Genomic DNA, 13,903 nt, shown 5'->3' with positions numbered 1-13,903 from the left:
CACGGTCAGTGGGCTTAGTGCATCCATGATCGACGAGCCCAAACTCAACACGTTGTGGATGCTCACGTACAATTATACATTCATACATACTCATATTATACATTTTAATAAGTGATAATTTTGAGCAAGACATCCCTAATTTGAATAAATCTGAGTAAATTGATAGGTATGTATAAGAAGATTAAATGTCTTTGATACAAATGTCTTGATACTTTGAAACGAAAACTGAAGTTTATTATTATTTTTTTTATTTTTTAAGAAATTTATTGTGAACACAATGATAAATCTCTCACATGCGGAGTCATTATTTAGAAAATATATTGAAAAACAATACGTGTAATCCGATATGAAATCCTTCTCATGCAATGTGACGTTTCTCATATACGTAGTCATTGTTTAAAATGTTGAAAAACGATACCTGTAATCTGATATGAGAGAAATCGACTTTTCCTTATCAAAATTTTCAAACAAGACATCATTTTCTTACTTCAAAAATGACATAATTCAAAAAATTAAATTTCTTTTAGAAAAGGGGAAAACTATTTTTCAACTTAACAGAAAATTTTTGATAAATAATATTGACAACAGAAAATATATTTTTTATAGAAACATGATCAAATATTGATTTTTGTTTCACAATCCTTGTAAAACTCTTTTTGAAGTGTGGCGATTTTAATATTTTACAAAATTATACTAAACCTGGAATAATTCAGAAGTGACATAACTCGAAATGTCGACAATACTTTATATTTTTCTTGATCAGCTAAAATGACTAAACTCAAAGTAAAACATTTCTTCTTCAAACTTCGATCATCAAAACTGTCTTAACTTTCTGTAAATATTCTCTGTAGAAATTTCTTTGTTTTATTTGCAAAATCGATACAATTTAAAAAATGTCATTTTTGTAAAAGGTATTTGATCTCTTTAAATACCTTAAGAATGATACATATGCTACTTGACGGATGGTGAGTTTAAGTTAGCTTACTTTCGATTGATAGAGTAATCTTTATCTAACTCAGTTGGCAATAACTCAAAAGTTATATTTTTGTTTGTAAGTTATCACTTTTAAAGTAAGAAAACAATAAAATAAGCAACGCCTTGATACTTCTATAAACGTTTAAAATAATGTAAAAACGAAATGATTAATTTTGAAATAATAAAAATGACATAGATAAGATTCATACTTGATTTGAAACAGATGGAGCAGAATAGTAAATGATAAAACTCATTCATGTATTTCTAAAAAGAAATAAACATAATATAATGATAAATCACTCATTCATAGTTATTATTTATAATATTAAAATCAGTATTTAATTAATAACAGTAATTAAATAATTCGATATGAAAATAATTTTTTTTAATAAAAAAAATTTTGTAAGATATTATTTTTTCTATTTTTTTTTAACTTTGAATTATTATGTTACATTTTTTTGTAATATACTATATACATATATAGAGTTAAAATTGTGTTAACTCTTTAAATTAAATAAAAAATAAAGTTTTATTATTTTCCTACATTTGAATCTTATATAAAAACCTGCTTCTTTGATTAAAAAAAATTTCGTAAAATCCCTTGCATTTCCCTTTGTATTTTTTATAAAAGGCTCTGTTTTTTGTATGAGTTTTCTTTTTTTCGTTTTTAAATTCACAATTCTTAAAAGTTTGTGGAACTTTTTAACATTCTCTCTATGTACATATTTCAGAAGAAACTATTCCGTCAAACGTTAAAGCAACGGCTATCCATTACAATGACTTGCATTTCTCACGAATGGTAACTGAGGACTATTGTCACCAAACAAGCTAACCAATTCGGCATTTCATTTATAAATTATGAGCATGGGATCGGAATAGATGTGTCTGCAGATTTTCATAATTGATGTAATGAATACAAATTCGTGTAAATATACGTCATGAATTCGTGTAAATATGTGTCATAATCCACATTACGAATTTTGTTTCTTATATTTTTCATTTTTTAGAGTCAATTGGACATGTAAAATGGAAAGTATGTTTCATTTTATCACTTTTACGGCTTAATTGGACCGGCATTACATCTCATTAAGGGATTTACATGATTTGTGAATATCAAAGTAGAGAAACACTCGCAGCACATCATTTTGCAAAATAGCAATTCATTTCATTGCGCATATTTTGCGTGTGCGTTTATATAACATGAAACGATTTAAAAGAACTTATTAAAGTAAAAAATTTCGGTATTAAATGGACAGAAAATTTCAGATCTGTATTTATAACCGCCTTTCTGTTAGGAAACAATCGAAATTTTAAAGTATTTTAGTTGAGACGATAGATTCAAGTGACAATTACTAAACAGAGATTGGATTGTACTAACGTTACTTTAACTTTAAGCGAAGCTTGTGTATTATCTAAGTTTAGTGTATTATCTAACATAAAGAATGCATATTGTATTCTTTTCATAATTTTGAAGTAATTATTAATTTTTATTATTATAATTTTTATTATTATAATTTTTATTTTTATTATTATAATTTTTATAATTAACATATTGTCTCATTTAATAGCTGGTGTAAATTATTATCTCATCTGATCTCATAAAGTTTGTCGACATTGTTCAAAACCGCTCTTGGCAATTAAGCAGTTCCTGAGAATATCGCAGCGAATTCTGGAGTTCAGAAGTCACTTCAAGGATGTTATATATTAACTTCAGAATATGTATATATTTTAAGGTAAAAATTCCAAGATTTTGAAAGTAATTTTATTGTACAATAAATAAAATATTACCATTAAGTATACATTTATAATTGATTTTAACGATTAGTAAAAACAGCGCGTTCTTTTTAGAATGACGTTTTCGCAGACGTATTTAGTCGTGTGTAACAAGAATGAATTCAAGTGATGACCTCCCAAAAAGCGTTCATTTATAAGCCTTATGCTTAAAGCAAAACGAAACAATGATGATCGGTTACAATTAGTTGGGATACGACATCTGGCGCGGGCAAAAAGTCAACGAGAACAAATGTACGCTTAAAAAGTGACATCGCTTCTTCCCATCGCGTTCACTAAAATAACTCCGAGACCGGAGACGTTGATGCTTTATTTTTCGGCCGGGAGCGACAAGGAGACGCGGCCTCGACGCCAACGGACAGAAGGACTTGTCTTAACTCCAATCACGTCTCAGGGAAAACTCCGTCTTGCCCCCGGGGTGCTATTTCCTATTTTACGATATCTACAGGGTGCTATAAACAAGCTCCTCCCAGAAACGGAGTGGGATATGAAAGGAACCGAATGCTGGAGCCATAGGAAGACCTTCAGATGAAAAGTTTGCTTAAAGTGTGTGGCCCCACGTATTCTTCGACGATGCCAGGGATTCAGAATCATCCCCGGGAGTACCGACTGCGGACCGCGAGTTTTGCATACGCCACCTCAACGCGAAAAGTTCACATCCTCATGAATGATCCGCACACATTGCGCCATTACTGTATATTGCAGACCAAGTTCCACTGTTGCTATCTATAAAAAGCAACTGAAATGCAATTTTTATCGCGTATGAGGTAATGCGTGAAAATATTTCTCAATTTACACCCTTATAATTTTTATATACATGTAACAATGTTGTCTCAATAAGCACATAATATTAAAAAATATTTTTTTAATGTTTATTTAATATTTTTACATTGAATAAATATTTTTAAAATATTTTTAAAATATTGTGTGATTGAAATATAACGCCTAGTTTCCATTCGACTCATAATATATTTTTTATTATCGTTAATTATAATAATGTATAATAATTTTGTATTTTCTGTGAAGCAAATAATCTGAGACTTCTGTCATTACTGATCTAAAATAACAAAAGGGATTCTAAAGTCGTGTTTTAACGATTAAACGCAATAATTTTCGTAGAACATCGCATATATTACTTTTACATATTTGGAAATCCTTTTCCAGAATTGAAGTATATTACGTATTATAATATTAGTGTAGCATGGAATTTATACTGAGAACGAAAAAAATTTTTGAAATTAAAATCATTTCTTAGTTTAAAAATGACATTTAGAGCTGTCAAATCGTCACAACATTTGCTTGATTAAAAGCAATCTGTATTTATGAAATTGAAGACTACAAATCAGTAGATTACACGAAGAAACGACGTCGAATTCTTGGAAATAGACATCTAATTCTATATGATCGTTCTATGAAAAGTGTATATGTGTGAGATATTGATGTAATAGAATAGTAGCTGTATAATTCAGGTTAAGAGATTTTTTTTTCCCTAAATTTGAAGGTTTTTTTCTTTCTACCAGAAGTTTTTTGGAAGTACAAAAAATTTAGGAAAATTTTTTAGGCATTTTATGGGAAGAAAACACAAAGAAATATTCAAATTATGGTTAAAATATTGAGAAAATCGTAATGGGAATAACTTTTTAACAGACCTGGCAACACTGTGTATAATGTGTCAATCACGTAAATCGTATGTGAATAAAAGTAAATCCTATGGTTAAACAAACAACTTTAGTATCTCTTTGAATTACGCTACAAAGTTATTATACTAAACCTTTATTTACTAAACTTTTATTCAACGTTTATTCGCAAAAACAAATTTCGAGATAAATTAACTTGCATTTGCAATAACGCGCAAAAATTAATTTCAATATTATTGTTTCAAGAAAAACAAAGATGTAACAAACGATATTAAAACAATGAGATTGTGTCATCGCAGGAGAATATCATAACTACAGTCACTTTTCGGGTCCTCGGCGCGTGTGTGTCCGATTTATCGCGCACGTATCGTCCAAGAACAGTGCTCTCCTACTGACGACCACTGAGTTTCATGTAAACTCCTCCGTAAAGTTCGCTGGTGCCCTTTTGTCAAAACAATGTACTTAGCGAATGGAAGCGCAAGCGCGCGTAGAGTAGAGACCCGAACTTCCCCGGTTCACCGATATTAACATCTTTGTCGGCGCTGTAATTTTCGTCGAGCTGATATACTGCGGCGTTTCGTTGTGCGGCGGTGGCCGTATTACGGCTAATATTTCTCCTCCTTACAGAACGAAAATTGAGTACTTTATAAGGAGGCGGGACATTAATAACTCGTACAGCCGGCCGGTATTTTCAGGACAGCTTAAAAGCTTCTGCCGCATCGATGATATATCGTATGCTCGCGGAAGTAGTGACACGGACTCTGTCTGCACCACGGGAAGCTTACGAGCTTCGTTCGCGACGAAGAGGCGGAGAAAATCATCGCGATTCATGCCCTATTCGTTGATGGTACGTTAACCCGGGTCGTTTTATCCCTCGGGCATTATATAGATGCAATTTGTAGAGCCTACGAGCATCCCGAAGGCCTACAGAAACGTTTGATACCTGAGAAGAATTTATCGTGTCATCGTTCGACCCACGAACGTCTTGAAGAACGTTTTAAAGATACAAATTTTTGAGATATAAAGAGACGAATTTGTTGGCTCCGAAATTTAAATATTTTGTTGAACAAAATGAGAGATGAAATGCATACACATAATATTTTATTAATATAAAGAAAAATAAGAAAAGAGAATGCACAATGATATTATCATAATACTAATATATATAACGAGATTAATGAAATCCCTGCAAATTGAATATTTAATATTGGATTACAGTTTTAATTTAAAATGTGGAATAAAGTCTTCGAAAATAAGAATTCAGAGAGTTAAATAAAAATTTACAAACATCTCGTTAAACTAGCAAATCGTATCATATGATATCATTTTTATGATATCATTAATCAATGTCAAACTTTCATATTTTCTATGTAAGCAAAATAAATTAAAATTGTTATTTTTAAACTCATGTTTATTTTTAATTAAAAAATTACCCATTGTGTGGCACTGAATATGTCACATAAATATATAATTCATAAATTGGGACAGAATTTCATGTATAATTTTATATATTCTGATATATATTTTATGAATATATATCAGTACATATATAGCTTGATTTTTTTTAATGTTCTTTCATTACATCATATAAAATATAATTATATAATATTCCGAATTCTATTGCGAATTATAAACTGTCTGGAACGTTCTCATCAATAAAAAAGAAGATGTACTTGCCATTAAAGTAAAAATTATAGCAGCTACATTTGCGCAATGGATTCCTTTGCAAAGCTAAAATCTAATTCGCGTTTCTCATTTCAGAAAGAAATAATATCATTAAGAATCTCATGAAAATATCGAGGCATAATGCATTTTAATTAACAAGTCTTTTTCCGTAGCGTCATGTCTTTGTGCTTCATTTTCCGACGTGTTCTTCCTTTCTTACTTACTATTATTCTAAGTTTTTCTAGAATGCATCATTTTGTTAATAAAAATTTCGCGTAATCATAGATACGTAATTCATTGCGTCGCAAATACAACTTCAGTACGCAATATGCGATCAAATACAACAATTTTACACGTGTCGAATGGAAGAAGTGGCGTAATTAAATGGTGCAAGTTATCATGATAATGATACGTTTGATAGCATTTTCAATGCGTGTTTTCGTCATGATTCTGCCTCACTCGCGCGCACATAATTAAACCGCCGAATGTTAAAAAGCAATTCTGTCGACGGCGCCGGCGGTGTGTCCGCACGTATAAACTTTCACAGCGCCGTATCAAACGCAATTACTGATCGGGCCATATTGCAAGAGCTATACGGCTCTGCTCGTATTACTCGGACTACAAACCCCTTAATTACGATTGCTTGTGCTCGGTACATAAATCAACGTATGATATTCGATACGGCGAATCTGCCGCGCGAGTTGTAGCGTTCATTTTTCTTGTCGTTAAAGCAGCAATCACAGCGAAAATCTATAAATCTATTTTTTGTCTTCATGTACATTTGTAAAAAAAATTCTAAATACATCCTGCATAAATCATGAATATATCGAAATTAAATTTTTACACACTCGAGTTTAATATTAAGTATAGTCGGAAAATAAATCCACGCAAATATCGTATTGGAAATGTAACCGAGATGGATACATATTTCAATTAAATTTACATTTTTAATTAAATATTTATTCGTCTTTATTGATAACTCTATATTTTGTAAGATACTTTGAAGTTTTATTATTACTAATTAGTGTAACATTATGATTTTTATTAAGAGTAATGAATACAACAAACATAGATCTCAAATTCTACATATATAATAATTAGGTATAAATTTCATGCATACTATATTTATTTATTAATGTACAATTCAATGTTTTCGAAATTCGAATTTTCCATTGGTACGCTGTTTGATATTCATGTACATAATATTAAATTATACAAATTATTTATGTAAACATCTATAAATTATTGTTGTAATATTTAATATATCAATATTAGCTTTGTATTATATACAATAGAAAATAAAATTGTATTATATTCTCAATGTAAGAAATTTGAAAAGGAGGAAGCGATTCATATACAATAAAAGAAAAATTAAGAGATTCATTTCACATGCATAATCAACTCTTCCAGAGTTTAGTTGCGATAGAACGTTTGATAACAAAGAAAAACAGGGAAAAAGGGAGAGAGGAGAGAGATGGAAATATGTTATAAAATTTTTACCGATAATTAAAAGTAGAATTACAACGAAATCTAAAGTCTCTTCGCAATTATATGCATTTCAAAGCAAGATATGCCGCAGGGAATCATATGTCATTGATCATTAATCCTGTTCAATCCGTACGCATTGGAAATGCATCCTGCTTAAATTACCAACTAACGATTCATTAACGCTTGCACAAACGAGTCTCGCAAACCAGTAAACCAGTTTAAATTGCTGAACTCCTAATTGATCGCTCGAAGCCATTATTCTCAAGTAACCATAAGATAAAAATAATAATACAACTAATTGAGAGATTTTGAAAAAATAGTGAACAGATGAATATTTCATCGGCAAAATATTCTTAAGGCGCCTCCAGACAATATAATCAACTTTGCACACATTCGCTAAATATCGATTCCATACGGATAACTATGTATGTCATGTATGTATGATATTTGCTAATGTTGATCATATCATCCGAAGACGCCTTTACATAAAGAAAAGTATTAAATCTAGAAAAGTTTGGTTTCCTTATGATGAAATGATTTTATTATTATTATTATTATTGTTATTTGATTTACTTATAGAAATGCATACGAAATTGTTATTTCCAACAAATAATTACATATATACACATACAATTTGCAGCAAGACATAATTGTGTTGATATAACAACGTCATTGCATGAATCCACAATTGCCTTTTACATTAAAGTATTTCATAATAAATCAATAACATATCTGATATCAATAATAAAGTTTATTCCTAATAGCACCAGAGTAATAAAATTATCCAATTAAACATACAGAGCACGTACATTAATTACTATCTTAATCACGATTACTCGCAAGTTTGCGGATGGTGCTCGATATTATGCCCGTTAACGACCATCCAGTACTACTCCTATATCAGTGCAAGACGAAGACGCTCGTCGACCCGTGATTAGAGGAGAAGAATCGAAGAGAGGGACGTCAAAGAAGGGCACATGAGATAGGGCAAGGGAGTAAAGAGGGAAGGTAAGGGAAAGGCAAAGGGAGATGGGAAAAAGATTGGATAGAGGAAGATAGAGGCCCTTTCAAACTCTTAATTCGCCTGCGGCCAGCCCCTTTCTCGGGGTGAGACCCCTCTCGAACCCCTACGCGTATCAGCGCCGAAGGGGGTTGCACGAGTCGTATGGTCCTAACTCCACGTCCATCGTAACCATGGAAACAGACGCACCAGTCGACGTGTCGTCGTCGTCGTCTTCGTCGTCGTCATCGTCGTTGTTCTCGAGTCGTACACCCGTTAGCTACGCCACGGGATGATGTACGCGCGCGCAAAAGCACGTCCACAAACGACATTTGCGCGTGGTTGGGAACTCGAGTTACATCTCTCGGTTCAGACTCTCTGTCGGGAAACAGAATGCGAGAAAAGAAATTGGAATCAATGAAGACGCGCATCTTCGAGACGGCTGTGGTCTTGATATACCTGTAGCAGCGAGAGCGTGGCTTTCGGAGAACGCGAAAATTTTCGCGGAACGAAAACTTATAAATGCTTTATATCTTTCTCTTTTTTTTTATCTTCCCGCAACGGGAAGAGAAATGTCGGTATTATATCATCCGCACAAGTCATTTCTTTCCTCTGCCGATTGCCGTAAAATTGAATAAATTGGAGCTGTAAGAAATGATGAATAGTATCGTCGACAAGATCATTATAGATATAATCAGCACTCTCTCTTTCTTTAAAATTCCGATTAACGTTTATTTGAAGCGAATTTTTATTTTTAGTTAAATTATATTTAATTCTAAATAACATAGTTATAATTATAAATACTGAAGTCAACTTAAAACCAATAAATACTTGTAATTTATATTATTGCAGAAGAGAAAAGCATATCCTATATTTTCTTCAGTAATAAGTAACAAAAAGTACTAAAGTAATAAAAAAAAATAAGCTCAAAACATATTCTGATTGCTTTTGCTTACTAATATGAAGAAAGAAAATGTTTGTACTCTAAACTCAGAGTTGATTTAATCAGTTGATAACTTACAATAAGTATTATCAATGTTGTCAATATCGTTACAACTAAGTTGCAATTGAAGTTGTTGGGCCCCCCCCCCCAAAAAAAATCAAAATGCTATATGAGACGCGATGCACGTACGTGAATATATAGTGCCGTGAGTGTCGCGGCAATTATTCTTCTGGAACCTAGAGTCGAAGCAGATCCGTAAATTACGGCCTGTTTACGGCCCAAGGAAAGGCATTACCTCGAGAGCAATAAATGTCGGCCACCGAGAGAATATCACCTGGAGTGTGTACACATGCCCCAACGATTAACGTCAAGATTCAGACCACTCCGCCGCAGCTTTTCCCCCGCTGACTTATGAACTGAACGCTCCTCGTCGCGGGTGTTCGATCGGCCAGAGTATCGATTTACGTTGAATCCTTACGCATAAAATGCAGTACACGTTGTTTTTATAAATCATCGTCATCGCTTCGATCGTTAATCTAGCGCAGATTAATTTAGCAAAAAATCGAATTCCAATCGCGAATCACTATAAGAAAGCGATACATCAGCAACGTACATATATAGATAACGAAGAGAGTGTATTTAACGACTCTATATTTAAGAATGTTTCGATAAATTGTTTTCGCGTAAACAGAATTGACTGACTATTTTAAGTATGTGATAATAAAGCAATCTTATTACGTACATTTATTAAATTACATATGTTAATATAAATTTTGATAATTCTAATGTAATCAAATACGTAATCGATATCGTATTTTCTAATAAATTTATCTTATCGCAAACAGAGTTACTTATTACACTTATCATACATTTATAAATCGATTTCATTTTCTGAAATATTTATGAATTAAACACTAGTTTAACATCAACCGACGAGAATCAGTATTGCATAATTCATTGCATTATTTGGTTGTTTCGAGTTCTGTAGAATGAAGGCACATGCATTGACCATCCCTTCGCCATCTCCGTCTCCATCGTTCTATCCTAGCAACGTCACCTGCGACGTTGTAAATTACAGATCATCCAGAATGTATCGAGTAGACAACACGTAACAGCGCCGTGAGTTGTAACAGTGAGCTGCATTGCACCGTTGGCGCGTTCGTGTTCTTTAAAAATTAATACCAGTACAGATATAGTATATGTACACGTATACCTGTCTAATGTAGAATTGTACCGATTTAGCTGTAACACAAGATTCGCAGGATATAATTTAATTTATTTGTGACAATTCATTTTCGTACGATATTTTTATGTAATAAATATATTATAAAATTAAATGTGAGATAAATCCATAATTATTCAACTGGAATACATTCCTTGCTATGATCTGAAACTTAAATTCCTGTCATTTTTCAAAGCATCTAAAGCATCACAAACTTGATGCTCGTCAAATGCACGCGACAGTATACTGTTTTCGAGAACGACGTTGTTACCGGTAATACTGCAAAATTGCTTCGCAATTGTTGAAGAGGCTTCGAAGGCGACGAACAGCAAAATCAGAAGATTTGTTCGCGGTAACTACATAGTACATAGGTACGTCGGGAGCGTGAGAAAATCGTGGGAGCACTCGCACATCATCGTTGAAAAGCCAAAAACAATGACGTGCCTTATTGCTTCTACATTCTCATTCGCAAGCGGAAAAACAGCAGGAACGAAAACGCGGGCCTCCCAAGAAAAAGATGTGGCAGCTCGACGTGAAATGATTAAACGATTTAAATGCATCTATCTCGCACATCGACGCGGGAACTAGACGTTGAAATACTCATGTCCAACATCTTCTTGAGCCACCTATAAAGGGAGATTACGCCGCATTGGTATTCGAGCGAGGAAATTTTTCACGGGGACAACATCTGTTGGCAGCCGGTACCCTTCATTCTGAGTCACTATCGCCGACGAACTCTTGCAAAATAAAGAAATGGAGCAAGAAGTACGCTATCCCTTCATTTTAGCTTAGATGGGAAATTAAACATTTGCAACTTTATTGCATATATATTTAAATTAAGCTGCGTGTCTCTTATAATTAGATGTGTATACCGTACAAGTCGATCTTGATTCTTCGGTTCTATATAGCGTTTTATCATAAATGTATTTATCACTAGATATGTAAAAATACAAAAATGAATATATTACAATAAATTTTTCAACTGAAATGCCAGACGTTAAAGGATATAATGGTAACAAATAAATGTATGTATCTTTATTAATAAAAAAATTAGTCTAACCGCAAGTTTAGATTCCTAACTAACTAGAAAATGAAAAACCGAGCCTAGAAGTGGCACTATATAGATTTAATTTTCGATGTACATCTTCGATGTACATTTATATGCATGAAAAGTGAAGTATCGCTTCATCTTTCTGTTAATCCTTTTTTATGTCCACATTAAAACCGATAAAATATTAATTTTCACTACGTTTACCAAGATGTGAATTTTTCATTCTATTGAGTTACACACGAAAAAAATAGAACCGTGCTTACGTTTCTCGGATGCAGATGCAATCGGGGATTAAGCGGGATTAAGTTCGTGGGATTCAAGGGAACAACCGTTCCGGAAAGACCGAACGACCGATATCTCGTTGACGGGATCTCTGGGATGAGTCCGACCGAAAGAGAACGGGCGAAAGGAATTCCTCGGAATTCTTAGAAAGATTCGAGTTCTTCCCTTCTGATCCATCGTCACTCTTCCTCGCTCGCGACGAACGAGAAGAGACTTTCGTACACCTACGGGCACCGACGACGCGAATTTACGATAACGAAGGACGAGGAATGCAAGAGGACGAAGAGGAGATCAGCCGGAGTCTGTGGTTATTAAATCAGGGCTCGACGGTGTAGCGTTTCATAAATTCGTTAGATAGGAACTTTACAGCGATAATCTCGTTCCCTCGACCGAAACAGCCTCTCGGTTTATAGTCGTCTCTCTCTCTCTCTCTCTCTCTCTCTCTCCCCCCCTCTCCTTCTCTCTCTCTCTCTGTCCCTTTCGACCCTCTTAATTGTGTACCATCCTTTTTCTTGCTCGCTCTTTTAAGATGTACTGCTATCGAATTGTTTAGAGACAAACCAACGTTATTAACACTAGATTACCTGATCGATATGCGGAATCGGGAAAGCACGATTGTTGTATTATATATTGGAGCGAGAGAGAAATCTGCTAAGTTCGATAAAGTTTGCGAGGTAATTAATGTTAGTTATGCGACAAACAATGTCGTTATAATAAATACATTTACAAGAGATTTTTAATTAATTGAAATTCTTTAAGATGTTTAAGCAGATTCTATAGCACATATAATAAATCTCAATCTTTTTGCTACGTAATAATACATTAATACATATATACATACGTATATACATTAATGCATGTATAGAATAAATCAAAATATAATCAAGAATAGATTCTTTGGCTCAAAATAACTCGAAATAAGAGAATAAATTTTTTTTCAAATAAGACCTTGTTTTATAGAGAATTTTGAAGATTAATCGAGTGTGCACTTGAGAAGAATTAAAAAGATAGAAACAATTCATTCTAATTTAATTCGCAGAATATAACTTTGTATACAACACACAAAACGGCCAACGTTTTCAATAACGTCTCAACTAAATAAATAATAAATATGTAAGAAGTAAAATTGTTCTTTATGTCACAAAAATTCACTCGTTATTTATTTTAAGAATCAACTCAGTGAATTAGTCCTGATAATAAACAAATTATACAATCTGTAGCAAAAACCATTGTGTTAAATGTCATGAGTGTAAGAGTACTCGATTAACTTTCGAAGTCTTTTTTGTCGGAAATAAAGCATTATTTGAAAAAATTTATTATTAATAATTATTATAAATTCTATTATTTCGGTTTATTTTAAGTTGTAGTCATTCTCTTCTCGTATTTCGGCCTACCTTGTACATCGTATATAACATGTGAGATCATAGACGGATACAAATCAACGTAAATTACACTTGTAACATGACGAGTAGGTAACTAACGCCATACTACGTTGGAAGCTAACATAGCGAACACATTAGATACCATGTTCTACACTTTTGATTCTCCCTATCAAGTTAATATCAGTCATTATAATTCTCCAATGAACATAGCAATCACGCTCGATGTTCCTCTATTATTCAAGTTACATATATGTCGTAATATGCTTGAAACGTCTAAATGTAATCCGGACAGGTAGCACGTGCACAATCCATTTGCCTGAAAAGCAAAGTTCATGATATATCCCAACGGAAAGCCGCACTATAATATGAAATTTATCAGTCGGATGGGATTGTTCTCAGTTAGTGCATTAATATAATTAAAGTGTCCTTTACGAATTATTACTGGGATTTAGATTTTTTTTTTATTT

The 13,903-nt window shown here is 32.9% G+C and overlaps 1 long non-coding RNA gene across 2 annotated transcripts; it reads left to right on the top strand.

Moving 5' to 3' along the window:
• On the top strand, positions 1–4,514 carry LOC147910436 (uncharacterized). 2 transcript variants are annotated; one of them, XR_015544149.1, is made up of 4 exons: positions 1–166; positions 1,707–1,881; positions 2,544–2,708; positions 2,824–4,514. It is a non-coding gene; the product is annotated as an uncharacterized LOC147910436 (long non-coding RNA). The 2 variants fall into 2 exon arrangements; XR_015544148.1 differs by having other exon boundaries at positions 1,983–2,708.
• Positions 4,515–13,903: the final 9,389 nt, after the last annotated feature.

This window comes from Acromyrmex echinatior, chromosome 2, assembly GCF_024713525.1.
Source record: "Acromyrmex echinatior isolate Ae372 chromosome 2, ASM2471352v2, whole genome shotgun sequence".
Lineage (NCBI taxonomy): Eukaryota > Metazoa > Arthropoda > Insecta > Hymenoptera > Formicidae > Acromyrmex > Acromyrmex echinatior.
The sequence above is the reverse complement of the archived record's forward strand: the minus strand, read 5'-3'. Positions and strand labels throughout refer to the sequence as shown.